Genomic DNA, 25,128 nt, shown 5'->3' on the forward strand with positions numbered 1-25,128 from the left:
GTGTCATTTAGTTCTAGGATTTCTTTGCTGATTTTTTGTTTGGATGACCTATCTATTGGTAATAGAGGGATATTAAAGTCTCCCACTATTACACTGTTTGAGTCTATATGTGCTTTTAAGTCCTTTAGTGTATGTTTGATGAAATTGAGTGCACAGATATTGAGTGCGTATAGGTTGATAACTGTTATTTCTTCTTGATATACTGCCCCTTTCATTAGTATGAAGTGACCTTCTTTGTCTTCTTGACAAAGCACATTTGAAGCCTACTTTGTCTGATTTAAGTATTGCTACTCCTGCCTGTTTTCTGGGGCCATTGGCTTGGTAAATTTTCTTCCAGTCTTTCACCATAAACCAATATTTTTTCTGTCAATAAGGTGGGTCTCTTGCAAACAACAAATTATTAGATCTTCCTTTTTAATCCAGTTTGCCAAACAGTGTCTTTTGATGAGGGAGTTGAGTTCATTGACACTCCATGTTATTATTGATAGGTATGTGGTGATTCCTGCCATTTAGTTGATTTTGTTGTTTAAGGATTTGATTGTGTGCAGCTAAATCAGTGCTACTCTGATACCTGTCATTTCTTCTCCTGCACTTTAATACTTCCCATCATCTCATGGTTTTGCTTGCTTTCATCTTCTGGGTGCAGAATTACTTGTAGAATCTTCTGTAGTGGTGGGTTTGTGGTCATATATTGTTTTAGTTTCTGTTTATCATAGAAGACTTTTGTTCCTCTGTCAGTTTTAAATGATAATTTTTCTGGGTAGAGTATCTTAGTGCTGAAATTATTTTCTTTCAGTGCCCAAAATACCTCACTCCATGCCTTTCTTGCTTTTAAGGTTCCTGTTGAGAAATCTGCTGTTATTTTGATGGGTTTACCTTTATAAACCCATCAAACTCTCTTACAGCCTTAAGTATTCTTTCTCTGTTCTCTGTGCTTGCCTTTGTAATGATAATATGCTGTAGAGAGGTTCTATCTTGGTCAGGTCTGTTTGGTGTCCTGGAGGCTTCCTATACCTGAAAAGACAACTCTTTCTCAAGATTTGGGAAATTTTCTGTTGTTATTTTATTGACTATATTATGTATCCCTTTGGCTTTACCTCTTCTCCTTTCTTCAATGCCCATGATTCTCAGATTTGGTCTTTTGATGGAGTCACTGAATTCTTGCATATTCCTTTCACAGCTCTTGAGTTGTGTGACTATGAGTTCATCTGTTTTTCTTTAGTATCTATTTTATCTTTGAACTCTGAAATTCTGTTTTCAACTTGTTCTAGTCTGCTGCAGTGGCCTTCCACTGTGTTTTTTTATTTGACCAAAGAGACTTTTTATTTCCAGGATTTCTGTTTGATTCTTTTTTTCTGAGGTTTTCCATATCTTTATTCAACTCTTCTTCCATATCTTGTGTTGTCATCTTTATTTCATATCTTTTTTTATTGTCTCCTTTGCTTCACTTTGGTGTTTGTTGAAGTCCTTTCTGAGTTCATTTATTTGTTTCTGTATCTTCTCAAGTTTTTTATTTGTGGTATCTTGAAATTTCTTGAGTGCATCTTGCACTTTCTCGTTAACTGTGTCTTGTATCTTGTCCATGAGTTTCTCACTGATGTCTTCCATGATTTTCTCTTTGAGAGATTTTTTTATGGGCATCACTGAGCTCATTTATCATTGCTTTTTTGGGGTCAGGAACTGGGTATTCATTCTTCATTTCCCACTATACCTCTATTGAATTTCTTTTTGAGGTGTGTCATTTCCCTGCCTTCTTCTTCTCCCCATTGTTCTAAATGGTGCTGTGCAACTATGTTCTTGATTGGCTTGTTGGCAGTTTTAATGACTGTTTTCTTACCCTTGATTGAGTTTTTATGTTGTGACTGGCTTAGTTGTTAGCTAGGTTGATGTGCTATTTCTGTCCCTGGCCTGGAGGTATAAATTAGCAATAACAAATTCACAGGTTCAATGCCAGACCAATTGTTTACATATTATATATAAAATCCCTTAGTGATAATATCTATAAAGAGTGGGGGTTGGGGGAGGGGGTAATGGTTGTCTGGCTAGAGTTAGAAACTTGGGTAATTAGTAAAGGTGGCACTAAAAGAGGGAGCAGAAAGCTGGGGGGTGGAGGGGTGAAGAGGTAAGGGGGATGCTGAGTTTTGTGACCCTTGTGTGTGTTTGTGTATATTTGTGCTGTTGCAGTGGAGGTTGATTGTGTCAAGGATTGCAGGGGGCTGGGGGTGTTTATGGTTGGTACAGTAGGATAGTCAATGGGTGGTGAATGTGTAGGAGGGAGGTTGGGGAATGATGGGGGGGAAGCGAAGACAAGGAGAGAGTGGATGAGAAGGGGCATAAAGAGAATTGGGAGGGTGTACAAGAAAAGGGGAGAAAGTGAAGGGGGTAAGAATAGGGACAAGAAAATAGTAATGGTACATTTAACAATACAAAAAAAAAAACCATGTAGAACAACAACCAAAAGTTCAGTCTGCTCAGCAAAAATTCTGGACTTATTCCTTTGTGTCCAGTCCTGGCATTGGTGCTTGGTATTCTGGGCTTTGTGGGGAAAGGTGCTGCCCCTCTCATCAGACAGTGTGCAGGGAGACCACTGGAAGTTTTTTTCCCCCTATTTTCCTTGATCTTATGGGCCATCTGTTATAAGCAGGAACTCTGAAGTGGTCTCACCAGATAACTGGCTTGTGAACAGTATTTGGTTCCTCTGTCCATGGGGCAGGTTGCCAATTGGGAGCTGAGGTAACTCACTACCAGTTCATGGAAGGTGACCAGATCTGTTGTTGTTTTTGCCAGGCAGCAGCTGCATTGCCTTACCACTGCAACTCTGTCTGGTCAGCTCCTCCCCCAGCAATGTGGAGCAATTTAGCTTTGAGTACCACCCTCAGTCCCAGGAGACTAGCTCAGTGATCCACCATGCTCCCTGCTTTGGGAGGTTGGCTTGCTGCCCCACCCCAGATCTCAGCCTTTGTTCCTTGTCCCACCTTCATTCACTGAGAGTTCAGCTCTTTGCCCCATGCCCACTCTCCAAGGCTGATTCAGTGTTCCACCCCACCCCTATTGTCAATTCACTGCTTATGCTTTCCAGTTTTGTTGAGCAGGTGGGGGAGGGGAGTTCAATTTGCCCAGGGGCTGTGCTGGATTATGTTCCTGGGGTGGTGGGTAGGGGAATCCTGTGTGGTGCTTGTTGTTGTTGTTCAAGACTACACAGGTGGTCTTGAAACCAGCTGGCAGGGAGAAATGAGGTGCTGCTTTTCACAAGGCAGATGCTTACAGGGACTGGGTTCAGTGTGGTGGGGTGTAGGTAGTTTTTCCATGGGTTAGGGGTCTAGGGTGTCACAGGGTTCAATTCTATTTAATGCTTTATCTTCTGGTTTTTGAAAAGAAAGAAAAGAAAGACAGAGGGAAGGAAGGAAGGAAGAAAGGAAGGAAGTGATAGAGTAATAATGTTGCCATTTTGTGAATTGGTGGCCATTTTATCCTCAGGTCTCACTTCTTGAAAAATGGAGCCTCCCCCAGGCAACCTCAACCCCAATGGTAGCTCCACCCTTAACAGAAATTCCCACACTCTAAGACAGCTCCACCCCTAATGGAGACTCCCGAACAAGCACTAACTTCCTCAAGCTCCCTCTTCTATAAAAGCCATGCCTAGCCCAGAGTCAGTGCTGCGCCACCTTTCCTCAGCCAGCTTGACAGCTCGAGCCTGTCATTAAACCTTGCTCTTGGACGTGAGACTTTTCTCATGAGCTTTCTTTGTGTTTTTCCTAACATTTTGGTGCTGTGACTTGGATTGGGTGCGCTCCCAGCACTGACCTTGCTCTCCCACCCCACCTCCATCCCCCTCCCCTCTCTAAAACTCCCATTCTCTTCCTCAGGGATTTGAGCTGCTTTGCTGGGACCCCAGATCCTAGAAGACACCTTTACTGCTCACAGGGAATTTCCTCCGCCCCAGCAAACCTCCAATCACCATCTACCACCAGTCAATCCTCCCTCAAGGTCCTCTCTTGGTGAGTCCTCCACGCACGCAGAGCCCTGATCTCACTTTCTCATTTCCTCAAAATTCTAGCACTAGGTCTCTGCTCTCTCTCTTCCCTGGGGACTGGGTCCCCTAGGACTGTGGGCCCCTGGTGATGGAAACGTCCCTCCTGGGAGTCCCATCTCTACTCTCTCTTGAGGAACCAATATCTCAGGGATGCCCATCATATCCTCTCCTCAGTTGAGGCCTCACCATGGGAGTTGGACCATCCAAAATTCCCTCAGACTCCTCATTGGGATGTCTCCTGGCCAATCTTGGGCTCCTTCACCTAATGCCTGATCTTAAGCCCTGAAAGCTCATTTTTCTCTGTAATCAGGCCTGGTCCCAATAACCATTAGACAATGCCTCCAAATGGCCACTTAATGGCACTTTCGATCCCAATATTTTAAGGGATTTATACAATTTCTGTGAGCATGCTGGTAAATGGAAGGAAATACCCTATGTCCAGTCCTTTTCTTATCTGTACACCAAGCCCTCCCTCTGTAGTTCCTGTTCCCCTGCACAGGTTCTATTAGCCTCTAAACCAGCCTCTAAAACAACTAAATCCTCTCCTGAACCTCCTCTTTCCCATGTAAGCAGACTTCCTTGCACTGCTTGCCCTGCCTGTCTCTTCCTATCTTCCTGAGGGACTTTCTCATCATGGTGTTAAACCAGCCACTCCTTGCCAACTCTGGCCTCAAGGTGATTCTGGCTCTGGGGGAGCTCATGCTCCCTCCCTGTGGGCTGAGACCAAACCCGGGGTTTATTCGGGTATTCCTCATGCTACGTTTGGGGAGTCCTGATTGGTTATGGCACCTGATGACTGCTTCTCTTTTTCTCCTGCCTAATGCTCCTTCTGCCTGAGACAGTGACCCAAGAGTGGAGGTTTCATGTTGCTGAAAGTGTTCCAGCACCAGTCAATGGGAGCGACCTAGAAGCACACATGATTGCTAATCCTTCAGAGGTGTGTCATGCCTCCAAGGCTCTGCCTTCCCCTCCCTTACCTAAGATGTCAGGACACATTTTCTGCTCCCTCCATGGTCTTACTGAGTGTCCTTTAGCTCTGCCTACCTTCCCCTCCCTGGGTTTACTGGGACCCTGGCCTCCCATGAAAAGCTTGTAGCATGGTACCTTATGACTTAAGTTATCCCCACTAGTTTGTCAGCCCCTTCAGTCCAAAGCCACTTTAAATCAACTGCTAGGCACCAGAGAAGGCAGAAGGGCTTGCAAAGGAAAAAAAACTGCAGCTGCCACCCTCATACCCTAACTCCACTCCCACAAGGGGAGGAGGGAAAGCAAACAGGCACACTCATGCACAGGGATGCTGGCCCCTGGGCAGAATGGGAATGCCTGCCATAACTAAGAGAATCCATAGAGAGGACCCAGCACATCCTAGACCACCAGCCAAACATGGTGGTGGCTGTGACCTGCCACCATTCCTTCTAAAGGGGGGAGGGGCAACAGGCCACAGGATCAGGCCTAGGCAGACAGGGTCACTTGTCCCAGGTGTATGTGTGTGGGGGGGGGTGGCACTTTGCACAGGCCCTGCTCCCAGCCCCACCTCACACCTTGGGCCACCAAATCCAGCCTTTGTAAGCCAATTTTTAGCTCAAGGTTATAGTCCCAGGAACAGCAAAATGGGGGTTACTGTGGTCTCTAAACTTCTCATTTAAAGTTTTCTATACTTTCAGCCTCAGCATAAATTTTCCCTCCAAATATTAGCACTAGTTGTCCCTTGTGGTACTGTTATGGCTCCAGGATGCCCTCTGAATGCCCTTCCCTAACTTTAAGCTTTGTACTGAGGCCTGGTGACCAAGAGAAGAGGCCTTCACAGGGTTCCTTAAATTGCAATACCATACTCCAGTTAGACCTTTTCTGTAAAAGGGAGAAAAAGTGAACTGAGATCCCTTATACAAATTTTCTTTTATCTCCGAGACCACCCAGATTGGCTCCATAATTACTATCTAGGTACTCAAACACTGGCTATTCTGTGTAAGGCACAGGATAAACATGGGAAGGAGGATCAAAAAAGCCCCTTATCAATGACAAGGCCCACCCCTACTGCTCCGCCCTCTGCCCTACCTTCTAAGCCACCCCAATATTCACAACCTCCTAATGGGTGCTTCCCCCTTCAACAGGTAATGGCAGGAAGAGGGCAAGTCTATGTCTCCTTCCAGTTATCAGATCTAAGGGAAATTAAAAAACATCTGGACAGCTATACTGATGCCCTAGGCCAATACATTCAAGCCTTTATCTCTGTGATCCAAACCTTTCAATTGGCCTAAAAGGATATTATACTTCCATTATTCCAGACTCTTTCCTCATTAGAAAAGCAAAGGGTTCTGGCCCAGGCCACTCAGGTTGGAAATGATTACCATTTACAATGAGCCTCAATACTAGTGGCACCTAAAAATGAAGGAATAAAAGTGCCTATACCCACAGGGGCACAGGCCATCCCCTTGACAGATCCACACTAAAAGGGGCTGGTGATATGGCTCAAGCAGACATAAAGTCCTGAGTTCAAGTCCCAGTACAGCCAAAGGAAAAAGAAAAAAATATTTGGGGATGAGGATGTAGCTCAGTGGGAGAGTGTCTGCCCAGCATGTGCAAGGCCCTGGGTTCAATTCCCCAGCATTGCTAAATCAAAAAAAAAAAAAATGGTAAGGAAGATAAATGGTGTCAATGCCACTTAATCCATCTCATAGTGGAAGGGCTAAAAAGGGCCAAAGTCAAACCCCTAAATTATTCCCAGGTAACTGTAGTATAGCAATGGCCTGAAGAAAACTCCCTTACCTTTCTGTAACATCTTAAGGATGCTATCAGAAAGCATACCACAGTGGACCCAGAGTCACAGGTGAGAGAGGTTCTCCTCAAAGATAAATTTCTAACACAGTCAGCCCCAGATATTTGTAAAAAACTAAAAGTCTGTGACTGATGGGAAAAAACCTTTGGATCAACTAATACAGCTAGCTGTGTCTGTATACTATAACTGGGACCTTACTAACAGGAGAGAAATAGATAAGAGACATCATGACCTCACTGCTGCTCTCAGAGAGGGCTCTACCCGATTGGGGCCTGCATCCTGAACTTGCTACTATGGTGGATAGGAGGGGCACTTCTGCAGAGAATGCTTAAGGGGGGACAGCCTGGGAGTTAGCCCCACCCCCAACTGGGACCCTGCCCTCTCTGCAAAGGTAACTACTGGAGGTCTAAGTGCCCCTGTCTCCAGATGGAAGGCAAGGTGCCACCTCCTATGGATTGATGGGTCCCAGCCTTCTATCCATGCTCCACTTCTTGGCATCAGTGTTGAGGAGTCTTGGGGTAGCCATAGTGGCTAAAGGTCATTAGCTAAAGGTCATTTTCCTGCTAGACTGTGGAGCCCATTTCTCTGTCTTACCTTTCTCTCCCAGTCCCAGGTCCAATGACAAAAGTTACCATTTGGGGCAAATCTGGCCAGCCCCTAGAGTGCTAGTTTACCTGGCCTCTGGCCTACTCTTGGGGAGACCTCCTCTTCTGTCATTCTTTCCTCATAGTTCCTGAAACTCTGGTGCCTCTGCTGGGATGGGATTTACTATCTCAACTAAAAGCTTAAATTCTCCTCCCCCTCCAGGCAGCTATCTCTGCTGCCCCCTCCTTCTGGAACAAATAGATCCCACAGTGTGGACTGATGGGGTGAGTTTGGGTGAGCCAGCACGGCCCTCACTATTCAAATAAAACTCAAAGATCCCTCAGTTTCCACACCCAAAAATACCCCCTCAAGTCTGAGGGAAGACAAGGCCTCTTACCTATCATGAGTTCCTTAAAAACAAGGGCTACTAATTAGTTGCTCCAGCTCTAATAATAAATTAAAAATTCTTATAAGAGTTAATTTTAAAATACAAGTTACAAAGTAAACAACTGGAAAGGATGTAGATAGGTATTGAATGTATTTTTTGAGAACTTAAAGGAAAAATGAGTGGTTTTTTGGATGAGAAAGGATTTTGTAAAGAAGGGTTTGTCCTAGACTGTTTCAAATAGGAGGGATAAGGACAAGCCATCAAAGGGTTTAGTATGTTGTATGAAGGTCTAAGTTTTAAAAGTGTATAATAAAAAGCTTCAGTGTGTGATAAAGTTAAAGTTGACTATATAATCTAAGAGTTACCTAAAAGAATGTTTTTAGGACCATGTCAGACTAAAATCAAATTCTCTATGTCTATAAAATAACAAGGCTATTTTAATATTGTTCTGAGTAACACCTACAAAAAACTGTTACAGAGAAAGATTTTATCAAAGAAATTATTTGTGTTTTCTGCTGATCTTGTCAAGCTTTAAGTACTACTAAATCAGAGTTCATTTATGTATTTGCTCATGTATCTTAAATGACCACCTTATAATAGTGTTGTTTATACTTTATCTAAATATGGTACAAACATTTACAAAGTTATATAAAAAATGGCTAGAGCTCTCTTTTATCCAAGAGTGTTAAATTTAACCTAAATCCTGACAGTCAGCCCCTGCCTCCCACAGGTCGCCTACGTACGTGTGGTCTTAAAGTGAGAGACTCACTCCCTGAGTCATGAGAGAATCGACCCAATCCTCCATTTCTCACTCCCCCTTACCATAAAGCAGCTTAGAGCTTTCTTGGGAGTTACAGGCTTTTACAGAATCTGGATCCCTAGATATGCAGCCTTTAGCAGACACCTTTTTATGCTCCTTCTAATATTTCTATTTGAGTCTTACATTACAAATGTTATCAAGACTGCTCCCCTCCCCCAATAGGCAAGATGACCAGTTACGTATGATTCTGGCCACATTAGAGAAAGCATGATGAACTGGGAGTGGTGGCATGTGCCTGTAACCCCAGCGTTTGGGAGGCCAGGGCAGGAGGATAATAAGTTCGAGACTAGCCTGGACTTACATAGCAAGTCCATGCCTTAAAAAAAAAAAAAAACAGCAACAAAAGAGAAAGCATTATGGATTTTAGATGATCTACATTTGATAGTTTTGGCTATGACCAATAATTATAGTGCTTTATTTCTGCACACACAAAAATTGTTTTTGATTCATTAACATCTCAGTGCACCTGTGGGAGTGTTGCATACTTAAATGTGAGTTGGAGTACAAAAAAGGTTGAACACAGCTGCTCCAGGGAATAACTAAGAGAAAGCCCATTACTGGGGAAGTCTCCAGTGAAGTCTTTAGATGAGTGGAGAGAGGGATAATGTAAAGAATTACATTATTACATTTGGGAATCTTCTTTCTTTTGTGGTGCTGGGACTAGAATCCAGGGCCTAACATATGCTAGGCAAGTGCCCTACCTCTGAGCTACATTCCCAGCCCCACTTGTGGATCTTGACTGGATTTTTGTGAAGATTATTTCTCCTTCATATCTCTTTTTTATTAAAAAAGTGACACATAATAATTGTACATATTTAAGGTATGATATTTCAATCCATGTATACAATGAGTAATGATCAGAATAGAATAATTGGTATACTGATCACCTCAAACATTTACCATATCTTTGTCTTTAGAACAATTAAAATCTTCTTTGCCAGCTATTTTGAAATACACAATTAATTATTCCCAACCATCATTACCTTTCTGTGCTGTGGGACATTCAGAGTTATTCCTCCTATCAACATCTCTCTCTCTCTCTCTCTCTCTCTCTCTCTCTCTCTGTTTTTGTTTGTTAGTTTGGAGATGAACTTTCTATGTTGCTCAGATTGGCCTTGAACTCCTGGGAGCAGCTAGGATTAGCAGCACGCACTGCTAACTTTTTCAAATAGCTTTGTAGAGCTTTTTTTCTGAGAAATATTTCCAAGCTGGTAAGGTTTTGTTCCCATCTTGGCCCAACTTCTACTTTCTTCTCATGTGGACCAAGGTAAATAAGCCTGATTTCAGTTTTTTGAACTCATAGTCCAGTCTCTGAAGTTGAGAAATTATAACCACTTTGGTAAAATGTGTACATTCATTTTTTACAAGCAAAATATGATTTACTGGGCCCCAGTCCTAAGATGCAAGTAGTGTCTGCACTCACTACACAAAGAAATGACAAACAAGACAGGAGACAGATGTGGATTTCATCTTTAGACTTGGGAATTGAACTTTTTGTTGTTACTACTGCTGAGGTCAATGCTTCTCTCTCCACCTTTGATTTTAGTGGCTGTCACATTTCAGGAGAACAGGTGGAGGCCAGGAGAAAGGTGGAGGAAAAAAGAGGAGTTTCGAATAGACAACTGGAGACTGTCTTTAGTATTATTTTGTATTATTTAGTATTATTATATCTCCTAAGGACATTTCAACTTAGAATTAATTTGTTTTTATGGCAAATTTAGAGAATAGTAAAAATTTCATTTTCATAAAGAATAGTTATTCTCCTCAGTATTCAATAAAATCTCTGATTCTTAAGTTGACAAGCAGTCCTATAAACAGTGTCTGAGCTGTAGGGAAGGCTTCAGTCATCTGCCCAAGTGGACCCCAGGCTCTACAGTTGAGAAAAGGGATTTATCAGGGACTGGCTTCACAGGCTGCAACCAGGACCTGGGAGGACCCGGCTGAACTAGAAGGCCCTGTCTGGGAGGGCTTCACTGGGTCCAGACTCTGGCAAGCGTTCTGTGTGACAAGAAGAACACTGAACAGTGGGCCCTGTACGGCTGGTAAGGGGTTGCTGAGAACAGCAAGTCACGTGAGAGAAGGCCAGCAGGGCACAGCCAACAGGAGCACTGCCAGGGGAAGCCAGGAACTGGCCAGTTTCAGGTAATGGAGCCATAGCTCCAGCTCAGGGAATGTGGTCTTCCAGCAGCCAGGCCTCAGGGCTAGAATGTACTGGAATTTCTGCCACACAAAAGGCAGGGCCGGTACTGAAGGTGCTCATATCAGGCAGGTGGAATAGGTGTGCAGCCCAGAGATCTATTTGCAAAACTGAGAGGCAAATGGGATTGGGCTCAGAAATGGGCTTTCTTATACAAATGAGAAGTGAGGGCTGTCAGAGAAGTGGCATAGTCAGCAATGCAAGATCCAGACTTTCCAAACAGACCTTCTTCAGCCCTTCCTTTTAAGGTCTGATCTCATCCTAAAAGTGTGGCCAGGGTCTTCAGACCGGCAGAAACTTCTTGCTCAGTTCTAACAACATCAAAAAAGTTCAGTTCCCTAAACTGATGTGTAACACATAGTTTTGCTCAGGATTATTGGAGGCAAGTTACAAAGATCCCATTACAGTAGCTTTAAGTAGTCAGAATAAAAGGAGTTTGTTTATCAGATCATGGAACTGGAAACACAAAAGTGGATCTGGCAGTTACACACACTGAAGGCTCTGAGGGCCCAAATACTGTCACTGTGTTTCACCTTCACTAGTCTCTGCCTAGTGTTGGGTTGACACCTTTAAGAATCAGACCTCGGAATAAAATGTATGTATGTACATATATACATGAGCTTATGGTAAATTTTACTAATATAAAAGATATGTCACACAATTTATAAGTAATAATAGCATATGATACTCTTTATATAAATTCTATGTAACTGATTTATTTCATAGAATAGTTACTTTTTTTTTTTGCAAAACTCTAGTTACATGTCACCTGATATGGTTATTAGTGAAGAACCAGCATAGTTCTCAGTTCAATGTTAGCTGAGGGAGCCATGGCTAAGAGGTAGAGCACCTACCTGGAAGTGTGAGGCCCTGAGTTCAAACTCCAATACCACCAAAAAAAAAAAATGTAGTTGACATTTTCATTTACAAGAAAGACGATGGCATGAACTCAGTTGTACCCGCTCCAGTTAATATGTTGAAGAGTAACTCCTAATGGGACTGTGTTTGGAGCCACGGAAGGCCGTAAAGAGGAAATTAAGGTGAAATGATGTCCTGGGGGTGTGGCCTCAATCTGACAAGATTAGTGGCCTTATAAGAAGAGAAAGGGAGAGCTATCTCTCACTAGCAGACAAGAAGTCATATTAACACATAATGAGATAGGGGCCACTTACAGGACAGGTGAAGAGATCTCAGAATCAATCCTATCTTACCAGCACCTTGACTTTGGTCTTCCCAGCCTCCAGAACTGTGAGGAATAAATTTCTGTTGTTTAAGACATGCAGTATGTGGTATTTTATGATGCAGCCCAAGCAGAAAAATACAGATCAAAAAGAAAAGAGAGTAAAACAATAACAATGCCTGTAGGAACTTTACTTATTTTGCAAGGACTAATTTCTTTGCTGGGTCAGATAATATTTTTTGATCACAGAAGAATATTTTCTATTTTTGTGCTATTTATTTATCATTTTTAGACAAGATGGGCTTTTAAATTTAATTTGCATTATTAATATTTTTTCTAACACTTTGTTCAAATTAGACAAAGGATTAGCAAAATAACCAGTAGGCCTAATCTGACCTGCTGCCTGCTTTTATAAATAAATTTTATTGAGACACAGTCTTGCTAATATCCTTGTGCACTGTCTACCTGCTTTTGCACTACAATGGCATAGTTAACTGATTCTGACAAAGAGTATGTGGCCTGCAAATATATACTATCTTGTCCTTATAGAAAAAAATTTGCTAGCCAGGTGTAGTGGAGCACACCTATAGTCCTAGCTGCTCAGAAGACTGAGATAGGAGGATCACTTGAGCCTGGGAATTCTAGACAGTCTGGGCAACATAAACTTGTCAAGGTGACTCTGGGTATGTATATAAAGATTGACTAAATCAGTTCTTTTCAGTCCTACTTGACCTCCTCTCAGTGCTTGTCACTGTTGAAATGAGCTACCAAGAACTAAGTGCAACATCTAATGAGTTGTGATCAGGAAAAAGCACAGTTGAGACAAGTACTCTTCTGGATGCAGACATTAGTTTTCTACTAACATAGATTTAAAATGTATCAACCACCTCCAATACCAAAACATGTACTGATCCCCTTAATCTGGTTCAGGTTGGCATTCTACACAATATCAATGTCCAACTTTTTTCATTTCACACATGAATATATTGCACTTTAATCAGATTACCCCCCCATTACTCTCTCTCCCTTCCCTCTGTTTTTAACAACTTTCCATGCATCTCATTATGCCATCCTCATTCACAGATGCAATTAGTGTACTTTGATATTGTTCACTCTATCATATGCTGTTCCTGTCCTGCCTTTCCCCTAGTCTTCTCACACAGTCCCTCTGTTACAAACATGTTCTCTCAAAAGATAGATATACAGACAGATAGATATACAGACAAATAGATAGATAATCGCTATGTATATGTATGCATGTATGTATATATGGTCATGTATGTGTTTATGTGTATGTTTATCTTTTAGTTCTAGCTTCCACATATGAGAGAAAACATGAGTCCTTTGTAAACCTTACTTACTTCTCTTAGCATGGTGATCTCCAGTTCCATTCATCTACCTGCAAATGACATGCTTTCATTCTTCCTTCTGGCTGAATAATACTCCATTGTGTATATATACCACATTTTCTTAATCCATTCATCAATTGTAGGGCATCTTGGCCATTTCCATGTCTTAGTTATTGTGAACAGTGCTGCTGTAAAAATGAATGTGCAGGTATCTCTATCGTATCCTGATTTACACTCCTTCAGATATATTCTTAAAAGTGGCATCACTGGATCTTATAATATCCAACATTTTTTATGAGACCTGCTATTAAGGTATTTTCTCAAGATCTGAATTTGAAAGAAATTTATTTGATTCAGCCTTAACATGGGAATGTGTTTCATTCCTGAGTTATTTATTTCAGCGTACTTTACTAATCAATTGAGACATGTTAATATTTTAATTTTACCATATTATCAGTTCTTACCAGCTTTATTTTGCTTGCATTCTCTAATTCTTTGTGCCTTCAAAATAATCATTGTTAAGTTTTTAAAGATATATCATTTTGTGGGCTGGTGGAGTGGCTCAAGTGGTTGAGTGCCTGCCTAGAAAGTGTGAGGCCCTGAGTTCAAACCCCAGTGTCACCAAAAAAAAAAAAAGATATATCATTTTGAGATATATCACCAGAGGCTTCTTTCCCCCATGACATCCATCCGATAGGTAATTCTCTTTCACAGTGATCCTCTGTGAAATCCGATCACATGCCATTATTGGGCATAAGTTGTGCCTTGTGCATAAAGAAAAGACCAAAGTCTTAAGCTACTTATAATTCCTTCTTTGAACAACAGTCTAGAAGAGCTGTTTATGCAATTAATATGATTAGGTTGGTTTTGGGAGAAGCAAATAGGATTAGCAATTTCTGATGTTGACTATGGCTTTAAAGTAGGTCACAGTAAGATATGTAAACCCATTTTTCCAGAAGATGAAAATGTAGAGGCTGCAAAACTAGAAGAAGCTGTATAATGATTGCATGTTGCTATATGGGAAATTTCTTTGTCTGTAATTTCTGCTTGTTTGTAGTTTAAAAAAGTGTCGTGGGAGACCTGCCCACTGAAACTACTTTAAATGAGTTGATACAAGTGGTAGACTGACACAGCTTATTTCTGCCCTAGGTCTCTGGATTAAGGGATCAAACCCCTTCCTGTGGCTGTCACTTAACCATGATCATGGAGTTGTTCTTGTAATCCTCACTTTACTTATAAGTCATTTTGCTACCATTTATATTAAGAAAAGGAGTATATATTTATATTCATAAAATATTTCTGAGAGGATAAGGAAAAAATTAGTAATAATTATTGCTTATGGAGAGAGAAATTAGATAGCTAGGAGCAGGGGGAAAGAGACTTACTTATCAATTAAGCTCTATTGCATTTTTATTTTTTAAACTTATATAGTCATGATTTGCTTTAAGAAGTAAGTGGAGGGCTGTTGGAGTGGCTTAAGTGGTAGAGTGCTCATCTAGCAAGTGTGAAGTCCTGAGCTCAAACCCCAGTACTGCCAAAGAAAGAAAAAAGTAAGTGAAAATGTTTTTAACCTACGGTCAGCTGGCCTTCCTTTGCTCAATTAAAAGATATGCATCTAGTGATCACTGTTGAATAAGTAATGCTCTCTTGGTTGTTTTCTTCAATAAATAGAAATAGTCGATTTTAAAAAGTAGATGAAAAGTAACAAGCTAATTTTGCCACCTCACTAAGATGGCTGCTCTTTAAAAAAATAACAAATGTTGGTGAGGATGTGGAGAAATAGAACTTTCGTATGTTGTTGGCAAGAAAATAAAATGGTGCAATAACTACGAAATTCCTCCAAAACTCAATGATAGAATTCCCACATGACCAAAGGACTCAACTTCTGGACAAATAGCTTAAAGAATTGAAAGTAGAGACTCCAATCTCTACTTTCAATTCTTTTAGAAAAAGAAAATGTCCTTTTCTTCAAGAGATTTTGTGCAATCATACTCCTAGCAGCACTACTCAGTAGTCAAAAGGTGGAAAGAACCCAAGGGTCCGTGGATAGGTGAATGGATGAACGATCCATGGTGCATACTTACAAGGAATAGTATTCAGTCTTGAAAAGGAAGGAAATTCTGAAACACATACTGAACCTTGAGGACATTATATTAATTGAAATATGCCAGTCACAAGAAAACACATATGGTATGAGGTACGTAGAACAGTCAAATTCATAAAGGAAGAAAGTAGACTGGTAGTTGCCAGGGTCTGGGATAGGGAGAAATGGGGAGTTAGTGATTAAGCAGTTTTCAATTCCACACTCAGTGGCACATACCTGTAGTCCCAGCTACTTGGGACAGGAGAATCACAAATGAATTCAAGGCCAGCCTGGCTACATATCCTCAGACACATGGGTATAGTTTTTCAGGTTTGCAGGATGAAAGCATTCTAGAAAGGGATGGTGGTGATGGTTGTACAACAGTGTGAATGCCTTTATTACCACTGAACTGCATATCTAAAAATGGTTAATTTTGTAAATTCTTACTTTACCACAAAATTTAAAAGTAATAAACTACTTTCAGAGAGAATAAGTAGTATGAAGAAAACAAAATAAGGTGACAGGACAGAGAGAATGAGGGTGTGTTACACAGAGTGGAATAAAAGGTCTTGGAGAAGCTGACATCTGAATGAGGCAGGACTCAGAGCAACAAGCGAGCCAGGAGGTGGTCACATCAACAGGAGCAGCGATCTGAAGACTTGCAGATTGCTTGGTGCACTTGAGGGGCAGAAAGAAGTCTGGCATGCCAGAAATGTGAAGATGGAGGCAGGACATGTTCCTGCCCAGGACAACAAGTGACATCATTACTACACAATTGCAGTCAGTAGACCAACAGTGTGAACCAACCACACGGTCTCCACTCCCATGAAGACAGTCCAATTATGCTTATGACCACAGCTCTCTCTTCCCAGAACCAAGAGGAAACCTTCTTTCTGATCCGCTTTCTAGGATTGGAGACATGGGAAAACACAGAGTACTGAGGCCTGGGGTGATCCCAAATGTCAGAAATGCAGGCAGTGGTACCAATTTGGTCCTCTTTCAAGTCTCAGAGGACCTGCTTTTGACTTAGGCTCAGGTGTGCTCTGACTGGGCAAGCATTATCCAGCTGCTTCATGTCTCTGAAGCTGTTTTTCCATCCATCAGATGGGATTCATTCTCAGACTTTCCTCACAGTGCTGTTGCAAAGGTCAAACCAATTGTGAATTACTTGGTTGTAAACTAGTGTTACTCATATTTCATATTTGATTTTCTGGCTCTGTCTTGATTCACGTTAGAGTGGTACTAGCTATCTCTAAGGTTACCAAAATAAAATTAAAAGGACATTTAAAGGACTCTCAGCAGTTTGGAGAGTTCAAAAGGAGAAAGAATGGACAGTGTGAGATACTGATGCTGGCAATTCTAGAAAGGTTGAGAATCAGGAACCCTGCATCTTCACTTGTCTGTGATTTGTTAGTGATAGAAGGAAAAAAAGACTTCAAAAATGAACTGTTGGGATTACTTGAGTTTGTTCAGAGAACAAATTTTCTTTTCTTTTTTCTTTATTAATTTAAGAGACAAGGTCTTACTGTGTTGTCCAGACTAGCCCTGAATTCCAGGGCTCAAGTGATCCTCCCAAGACACTGGGACTACAGGCAGTGTACAGGTGCCTGCCATTGCACCTAGCAAAAGAATGAATTTTAAATGTGCCAACGAATTTCATAGGTGCCAAGAATCGAAAAACACCCAGTGGGATGAATGGCAAAGTCCTCGTAGTCCTGAACGTGCTCTCCTTAGAATAACGAAGTCTTTCGAGACTGGATAACGCTTTGGCAATCTTGCAACATACTGTAAATGATGTTCTCAGTTGTAACATTAGGCTCCACCTACACAATACTGTCAACTTTTCAAAGCATGAGCAAGTTCTCAGAAGACACAGCGATGGATATGCCCTAGAGAAAACACGCCTTGAGCAGAGTGTGGTTGGACTTGGGGTGAACACCCGGCAGCACACAGCTGACTGCCAGTCAGAATACAGATTGCTTGAGGTGGAGAAAATGTCTGTGTTGATCACTGCCGTATCTCCAGTAACTTGTGGACTGTGTGGTACAGAGTAGGCATCAATAATATTTGTTGAAGGAATGAATGAATGAATGGATTAATGAAGCAGGTGTGTCAGCAGTGTTTCACTTTGCCATCTTTAATGAAGTGTGGTGTTTCTCCCTCCAACGGTGATTCCAGTTACAGACCTATTGAATAAATGCTCCTCATTTCCAAGAATGTTGGTTAGTCTAACAGCCATGAGTCAGAATGCTGCCTTGGGATTGCAACTGAATTTACAATTTATTCAGAGCACATTGCAACCTAGAATGTTCTGTGAGTAACAGGAGTCACTCTTTTATCTGAAGATTATATAAGCTACATTGAAGGGAGAGTGACAGTGTTTGAAAGTTGAATTGTAGCCTGTTTAAACATGAATATGGGAATTGTGATGGGGCTATATAAAAAAAAAACCGTGAGATGATAACAGTCCATTTTATATGCTTCTTTCAGCAACAAATTGGGAAATGTTGACACTTTCTTTTTGCTATCGTAAAACACCAGATTAATAGTTACATAAAGATTTTATTCAACTACGAAGAAAAATCTTAACCTGAGTCATAAATAACAAAGGAAGCATTTATTTTGAACAATCCAGTCTTCTTTAATAGCAAAGAAACTGGTAACATATTTCCAGAATTCTAATGCCATCAGAACTAGATGAATCATAGCATTTTCCATGACATAATTGTTAGAAGCATTTTCACTTCATCTAGTCTTAATCACACTGGCAGCACACAGGGCTGGATTGATTAAGTATGCTTATCTGATCTCAAGAGCTGTAAAACGTCAGAAACACAGGGTAATCAGAGACCCCATACTTTTTAAAAAATATATTATATGCCTATAGAATTTAACTCATAAAATATGAGTCAAGGAGCTCTACAGTTTTATTAGTTGCTTTGTGTCATTTCACAATTTATTTCATCTCTTGTTATTTCTTTTATTTGCTTTAGTGTGACACAGTCTTATGGGACTCTTGAGAACTGGGTATCACAGGCATAAATAACCCAGGAGGCCTGGGGTACATTTAAGTATCACCTGGGGCTGTGCTCTGATTGGGTGAATGGACAGGAGGAGACCCAAGTCATCCTTTTCAGTGTGTGGTTCCCGTGTCCCTCATTTTGTCCTCTCTGCAGCCGTGGCTTTTCTATAATAGGGAGGAAGATGATGATCATGAAAACCAGCAGGGTTTGATTTCATCAGCCAAAGACTAAAGTGTAGGGTTGTTTGTTTTGATTTGATTTGTCCAGTGCTAGAGATGGAATCCAGGACCTTGCTCATGCTCTATCCCTAAGTAGATTTTTAGAGTGGGTTTTTGGTGCATCTATGTAAATGCTGTATGGATCAAATGAATGTCATTTTCAAAGATCAAAATAGTTTTTCTGTTTTTTTCAGTAGTACTGGGGTTTGAACTCAGGTCCTCACAGTTGATAGACAGGCACTCTGCCACTTGAGCCACTCCACCAGCCCTTTAAAAACCCAAATAAAAGGAAATAAGGGCTAGTGTTGAAACATTACTATTTTGAGGCCCTAATGAACCTATGTAATAAGTTTATCTTCTTTTTTCTGATTCACCATAACTGATTGAGATTTCATCAGTGTTTCTTTTCAATGGACCAGAGTTTGAAGCTACCAATAGACTTCTACAAACAGTGAATTTGACTCAAATACTACCTTGGGATGTGCTTGGTCATTTAAAAGTTTCTAACATATTCTTAAATATATATTCCTTTTCAAAAGACTGAGGAAGTACTGGGATATAGCTTAATGGTAGAGTACTTGTCTAGCATATACCATGCCCTGTATTCAATCCCTAGTACCAAAAACAAAACAAGCAAAAAAAAAAAAATGAGGTAGATTTGATGATAACTTCACTTTGCTTTATTGTGCCCCATAGAATTTTGTTAATGATACAGTAAAAATCCTAGGTACTGGATCACAAAGTAACTCTTTCAGGCCCATGGAGTTAGGGGTTGATGTGACCATATAGGACATTGGTGTCCCTTTGATGTGTGGTTCTCAAGCCAATAAGACAGAAAAGTCCAATAAATAGCATCTTAACTGGCTTTGCAAAGTCAAAAATTGAGAAGAAAACCAGATGCAGGGGCTCAAGCTTAACATCCTAACTACTTGGGAAGCAGAAATCAGGAGGAGGATCATAAATAGAGGCCAGCCCAGAAAAAAAAATTGTTAAGATCCCATCTCAACCAACGGCTAGACGTGATAGTGTGTCATCCCAGCTATGTGGGATCATACTCCAGGCCAACCTGGACATAGAATGAGACCCTGTCTCAAAAATAACCAATGCAAAAAGGGCTGGAGATGTGGCTTAAGTGGTAGAGCTCCTGCCTAGCAAGCATGAGGCCCTGATTGGAACTTATGCTTCCCCCCAAAACTGGGAAGTAATATAAAGGTAGACCAGAAGCACATCCATGGCATGAAATGCTCTGTTGCCATCAAAATCGTGACATAGGAGCACACTGATTATATTTAATTGCATATAGATTACATATTTTAGTTTAAAGTATCAGATTACAAAACCTTATACATAGTATGACCCCCTCTATATGTTTATATATGCATAGAAAACAGCTAGATAAGTAAACACCATAATAACTAAATATTATATATGGTTGAGAGATTATAGGTAGCTTTCCTCTCTAACTTCACTTGGATAAAGTTCCTAGGTTTTAATATGAGTTTCCATGAATTCTGTAATAAAACTCTAAAGAATAAAATGAAAAAAAAGAGAGCTATTATAAGGAACTAGCAATGTAGGAATCTAAAGTTAACCATTAATTCAGTTGCCATTATTCACTTAAAAAATACTCTGCACATGTGTGTTGCCTATCTGCGATGATATCTTTGATATGTCCTGAGGGGAACTTAAATGTATCAAGATGGCAGCGCTATGTCCTGTCTTCCATTTAAATCAACCACTAACTTCATGCTCAGGCCCATGAGCAGTTTTAGGGGTAAATTAATTGAAATAAGCCATGCGCTTGCTGATAACCGGTAGTTTCTACATATTATTTAACAGGTGATAGATTCATTGCTTGAACCCGTGTGCCCAGTAATGTGCCAGGGTGCTGCAGGCAGTTGGGTAATGGCCAAGACAAGCCATAAGTTGTGCGGAAGACTAACGTGGGAGTGGTACAGCCTGGCCACCAATTTGGGGAAAGCAGGGAAATCAACTTTTTCTTTCTAACAATTCCATCTGGGTTGAGCTGTTTAGGTACCCAGTGGAATGAAAGAAAGAAGCAGTGATAATGAAGGACATTGGCTGTGACTGTGGATGAGGCACAGATCTGACCACCATGTCACAGACATACAGCAGAGTCTCGTTGTTTCTTAGTAGCACACTCTACATTGTCTCCCTTGTTTTTTAATTTTTATTTGTTTGTTTGAACTCAGGGCCTCATGCTTGCTAGGAAGACACTCTACTATTTGAGCCACACCTCTAGTCCTTTTTGCTCTAGTTATTTTTTAGGTAGGATCTCACATTTTTGCCTGGGCTAACCTCAGACTGCAATCTACTTCCTACGTGTACCACCACACCCAGATGTTGTTTGAGATAGGGTCTTGCTAACATGTTTTTTGCCCTCATACCTTTTTTTTGGCCTCAAACCTTGATCTTCCTATCTCTGCCTCCCAAGTAGCTGTAATAACAAGCATGAGCCACTGTACCAGGACTTTTTCTTCTGTTTATCCAAGTATTTTAAACAGAGATAAACTTTTCTCCTCAATTTCAGATCCCACTGTAAATTTTCCTCTATCCTAAAGCTCAATTACATGGTCAAAAAGAAGAAGCAATTGGGATTGATAATCACCAAAATCATTGAAGTCCAAAGGGCCGTGATGACACATGCTCTCTTGCAGGTAAGCAGCTTTGGGAATTCCCAGAGGGGTGTATCAGAATATCAACAATATTATGAGCATATCTAATAATCTCAGCCTCTGTCTCCAATGCCTACATTACTGCTCATCCTGCCTTCCTGAAGACGCCAGTAGCTCTCTCGCCATCTTGCCAATGACAAGGGGGACACATTCTGTGGCAAAACATCAGGCCTGGGATCATTTGTGATATGCATAGGACTGAGGAGGATGTCAATTTTCAGTTTATTAAAGACTGAATTTTCCTGTTCCAAGGAATGAAATTAAATCCAACAAAGAGTGCACAAAGGAGTGGTTAAGCATCATGAGTTCAATGAGTTCAGGACCCTCAGAGCTTAGCCTATTTTTCAAATACTAACAATAAACTTAGCTACTCTAATTAGCAAGCAAGGTGATCTCTTCCACAAGCTGGTAAGAAAGTGATATATTTCCATTTATCTATAGTCAAGTCAAACCCTTCTGTACCTGGAGAGTTGGTTCATTTCTGCCCCTAAGATGTGTGCAGAATGCCCTTCTTCACACACTGGTGCATTCTTGGGAAACATGTGTGACAATTGGAGGGTTTCCTTGCTGAACTGCATTAGAATTTCTTCAGTGAGCTCAAGGATTATTTTTCAAATGACAATAATTTGGGGTTTAATTTTTTTTGCAGACCTGGAGATAGAACCCACGATCTTGCCAGTGGTCTACCACTGAACCTTGGTTTTAAAATTTTTGACTTTTAAAATGATCTTGCATTAAATTACAGGTTTATTTAAGGATGATCACATATGTATATACAGTTTTCTGGTTCCTAAGAAGTATATAAAAAAATATAAGAGATAGTCTCTGTCCTTCAACAGCTTAAACTCTAATTATAGAAGCTAGACATAGTCTTTAGCTAATTGATAAACAGTGTAGGTGAAATGATTGAGTAGGGAAAATACATTGAAAGGAAGGGAATAATATAAAAGAATTAGAACACAAATATATACATATAATAGAGAGAGCTCTACTTCATATAATAGTTTTCTATTAATGAGTAAAAATACAAATATTAGTTTTGTGTCACTTAAAACAAAACAAAAGTATTCTTTTTCAGTTCTGTAGGTTAAAAGTCAAGGTGATTGGGAGTCCTTTTTATGAATTTAGAGTACAATCTATTTCCTTACCTTTTCTTTTCTTTGCCTGTGGCCCCTCCCTCCGTCTTCAAAGCTGGCAGCTCCTCTCTGACCATCCTCCTATTATCCCAGCTCTCTCTATGACCAGGAAAATGTCCGTGGTTTTAAGGACTCATGTGATTACATTGGACTTGCCTGGATACTCCTAGGTCCTTAACCATAAGGACCATTTTGCCATATAAGGTACCATATTTATAGGCTGTATAGGTTAGGAGTGAACATTTTTAGAGGCAGAGAACTATTATTCTGCTTAAGGCACTCCATTTGTGAAATGTTTTTGGTTCTTGCAGTGCTAGGGATCTAACCGAGGCTCTCATGCATGCTAGGCAAACACTCTACCATGAGCTACATCCCAGCCCTGCAAATTGCTTTATAAATATCATGGAGAAAACTGGGAAGCTGATAAGTAAAAGAAGGTAGATGTTAAAAAAGACTTTTAATACTATTTGAGATAAAATCCAGTACACAGGGAGCAGCCTTTGAGTATGAACAAGGAAGAGATAGGAAATTAGTGCTTTAAGATTATCTGTAAGAAATTGATGCACAGGCTGCACTGAAGCAAAAAGAAACTACTTCGAGGACAGCCATCAGCACGTTACTGTTACAATCCCAAATGTGAGTACAACAACCTAGACTAATCTGTGTTAATGGGAATGGAAAGAAATGGACTACAGAAAAATTTAGGAGGAGGACAATCAAAGAAACTTAGAAATTGGTTGGTTTATGGGGGATGAAGAAAAGGGATGGACATTATTAATTGTTTCTTTCCTCTCCTGTCAAGAAGTCGATGGTTCTGCAAACTGGCCTGCCAGAACAGCAGAAAAGCCATGGCTTAAAACAATCTTGCAAAAAAAAAAATAATAATAATAATAATCTTGCAGTGAACATTTTCTGAAAACAACAACAAAAAAACTTTTAAAAGCTTACATATTAGCATATTGTGCCAAGAATAACTTGATCATATGCAAGTTAGTTTTATGCATAGGCACAAATACTTGAAAACAAGTATATTAAAATAATGCTTTTTTCTGTGTAGCCAATGAAAATTCCAGAAAAAAACTATTGTAAAAGTCAGTTGAGAAACCTACCAAAATTGAACCATGAAGACAGGAAACCTGAACAAAAGTGAATAGTGACATTGAATCAGTAATAAAAATCTCCCAGGCAAGAAAAGCCCAGTTCTGGATGGTTTCACTGCTGAATTCTACCAAACTTTTAAAGAACTAATACCAAATTTTCTCAAACTATTCCAAAAAACAGAAAGGGACTCTTCCAGACTTATTCTACAAAGTCAGCATTCCCCCAATACCTGAAACAGACAAGAAGGCAACAAAAAATAAAAACTATGCACCAATATCCCTGTTGAACATAGATGCAAAATATCAACAAAATACTAGGAAATCAAATCCAAAAGCTCATCAAAAAGATCACTCACCACCATCAAGGGGGATTTATCCCAGAGATTCAAGGATGGTTTGACATACAAAAATCAATAAACATAATTTATCACATCAACGGAATGAAGACAAAAATCATATGATCGTCTCAGTTTATGCATAAAAAGCATTTGATAACACTCACCATCTTTTCATGATAAAAAAAGACTCTCAATATAATACAGGCTATGTAGACAAACCCACCATCACAATCATACTAAACAGGGAAAGACCGAAAGCATTCCTCAAAGACCTGGAACGAAACAAGGGTGTCCACTTTCTCCACTCTTATTCAGTATAGTACTCGTAGTCTTAACAGAGTAATTTGTGAGAGAAAGAAATAAAAGGCACACAAGTAGGAAGGGAGGAAGTCATTGTCTCAACTAAAGACTTCACCAAAAACCTATTAGAACTAATCACGTGCACATTCAGCACTTCATTCTTGTCATAATGTGCTATCATGGAAGGTTTTTTCCTTTGCAAAAACATTCACTACAAGATTATTTTAAGTAATGGCTTTTCTACAGCTCCAACATGCCAGTTTGCAGGTCATTGGCTACTTGACAGGAGAGGAGCTCTAAAAGAGGGTAAATGAGTTCAGTAAAGTATCAGGATACAAAATCAACACCCCAAAATTAGTAGCATTTCTATACACCAATGATGAACTTGCTGAGAAAGAAATCATGGAGCAGGCCAGGCATGGTGCACATGTCTATAATCCCAGCATTTGGGAGGCTGAGGCAAGAGTATCATGAATTGAGGCCAGCTCAGTCTACATAGCAAGACCCTATCTCAAAAAAAAAAATTAAAATCATCACACAATCCCATTCACAACAGATTCTAAAAAATTAAATATCTAAGAATGACCAAGAAAGTGACAGACTTCTCCAATGAAGATTCCAAAGCTATGATGAGCTAGGCATAGTGGCATTTACTTGTAATTTGAATTACTTGAGAGACTGAGGCAGGAAGATCATGAGTTCAAGTCCAGCCTGGGCAACATAGCATGATTCTGTCTCAAAAACAAAACAATAAATACAAAACACTGATTGAATAAATTAAAGAAGACACACAAACACCAGTGGAAAGAGTCGATCATGCTCATGAGTTGGAAGAATTAATAATTGTTAAAATGTCCAAAACAATTTATAGAATCAATGTGGTCTCTATCAAACTACCAGTGACAT

Source organism: Castor canadensis, chromosome 6 (assembly GCF_047511655.1).
Source record: "Castor canadensis chromosome 6, mCasCan1.hap1v2, whole genome shotgun sequence".
NCBI lineage: Eukaryota > Metazoa > Chordata > Mammalia > Rodentia > Castoridae > Castor > Castor canadensis.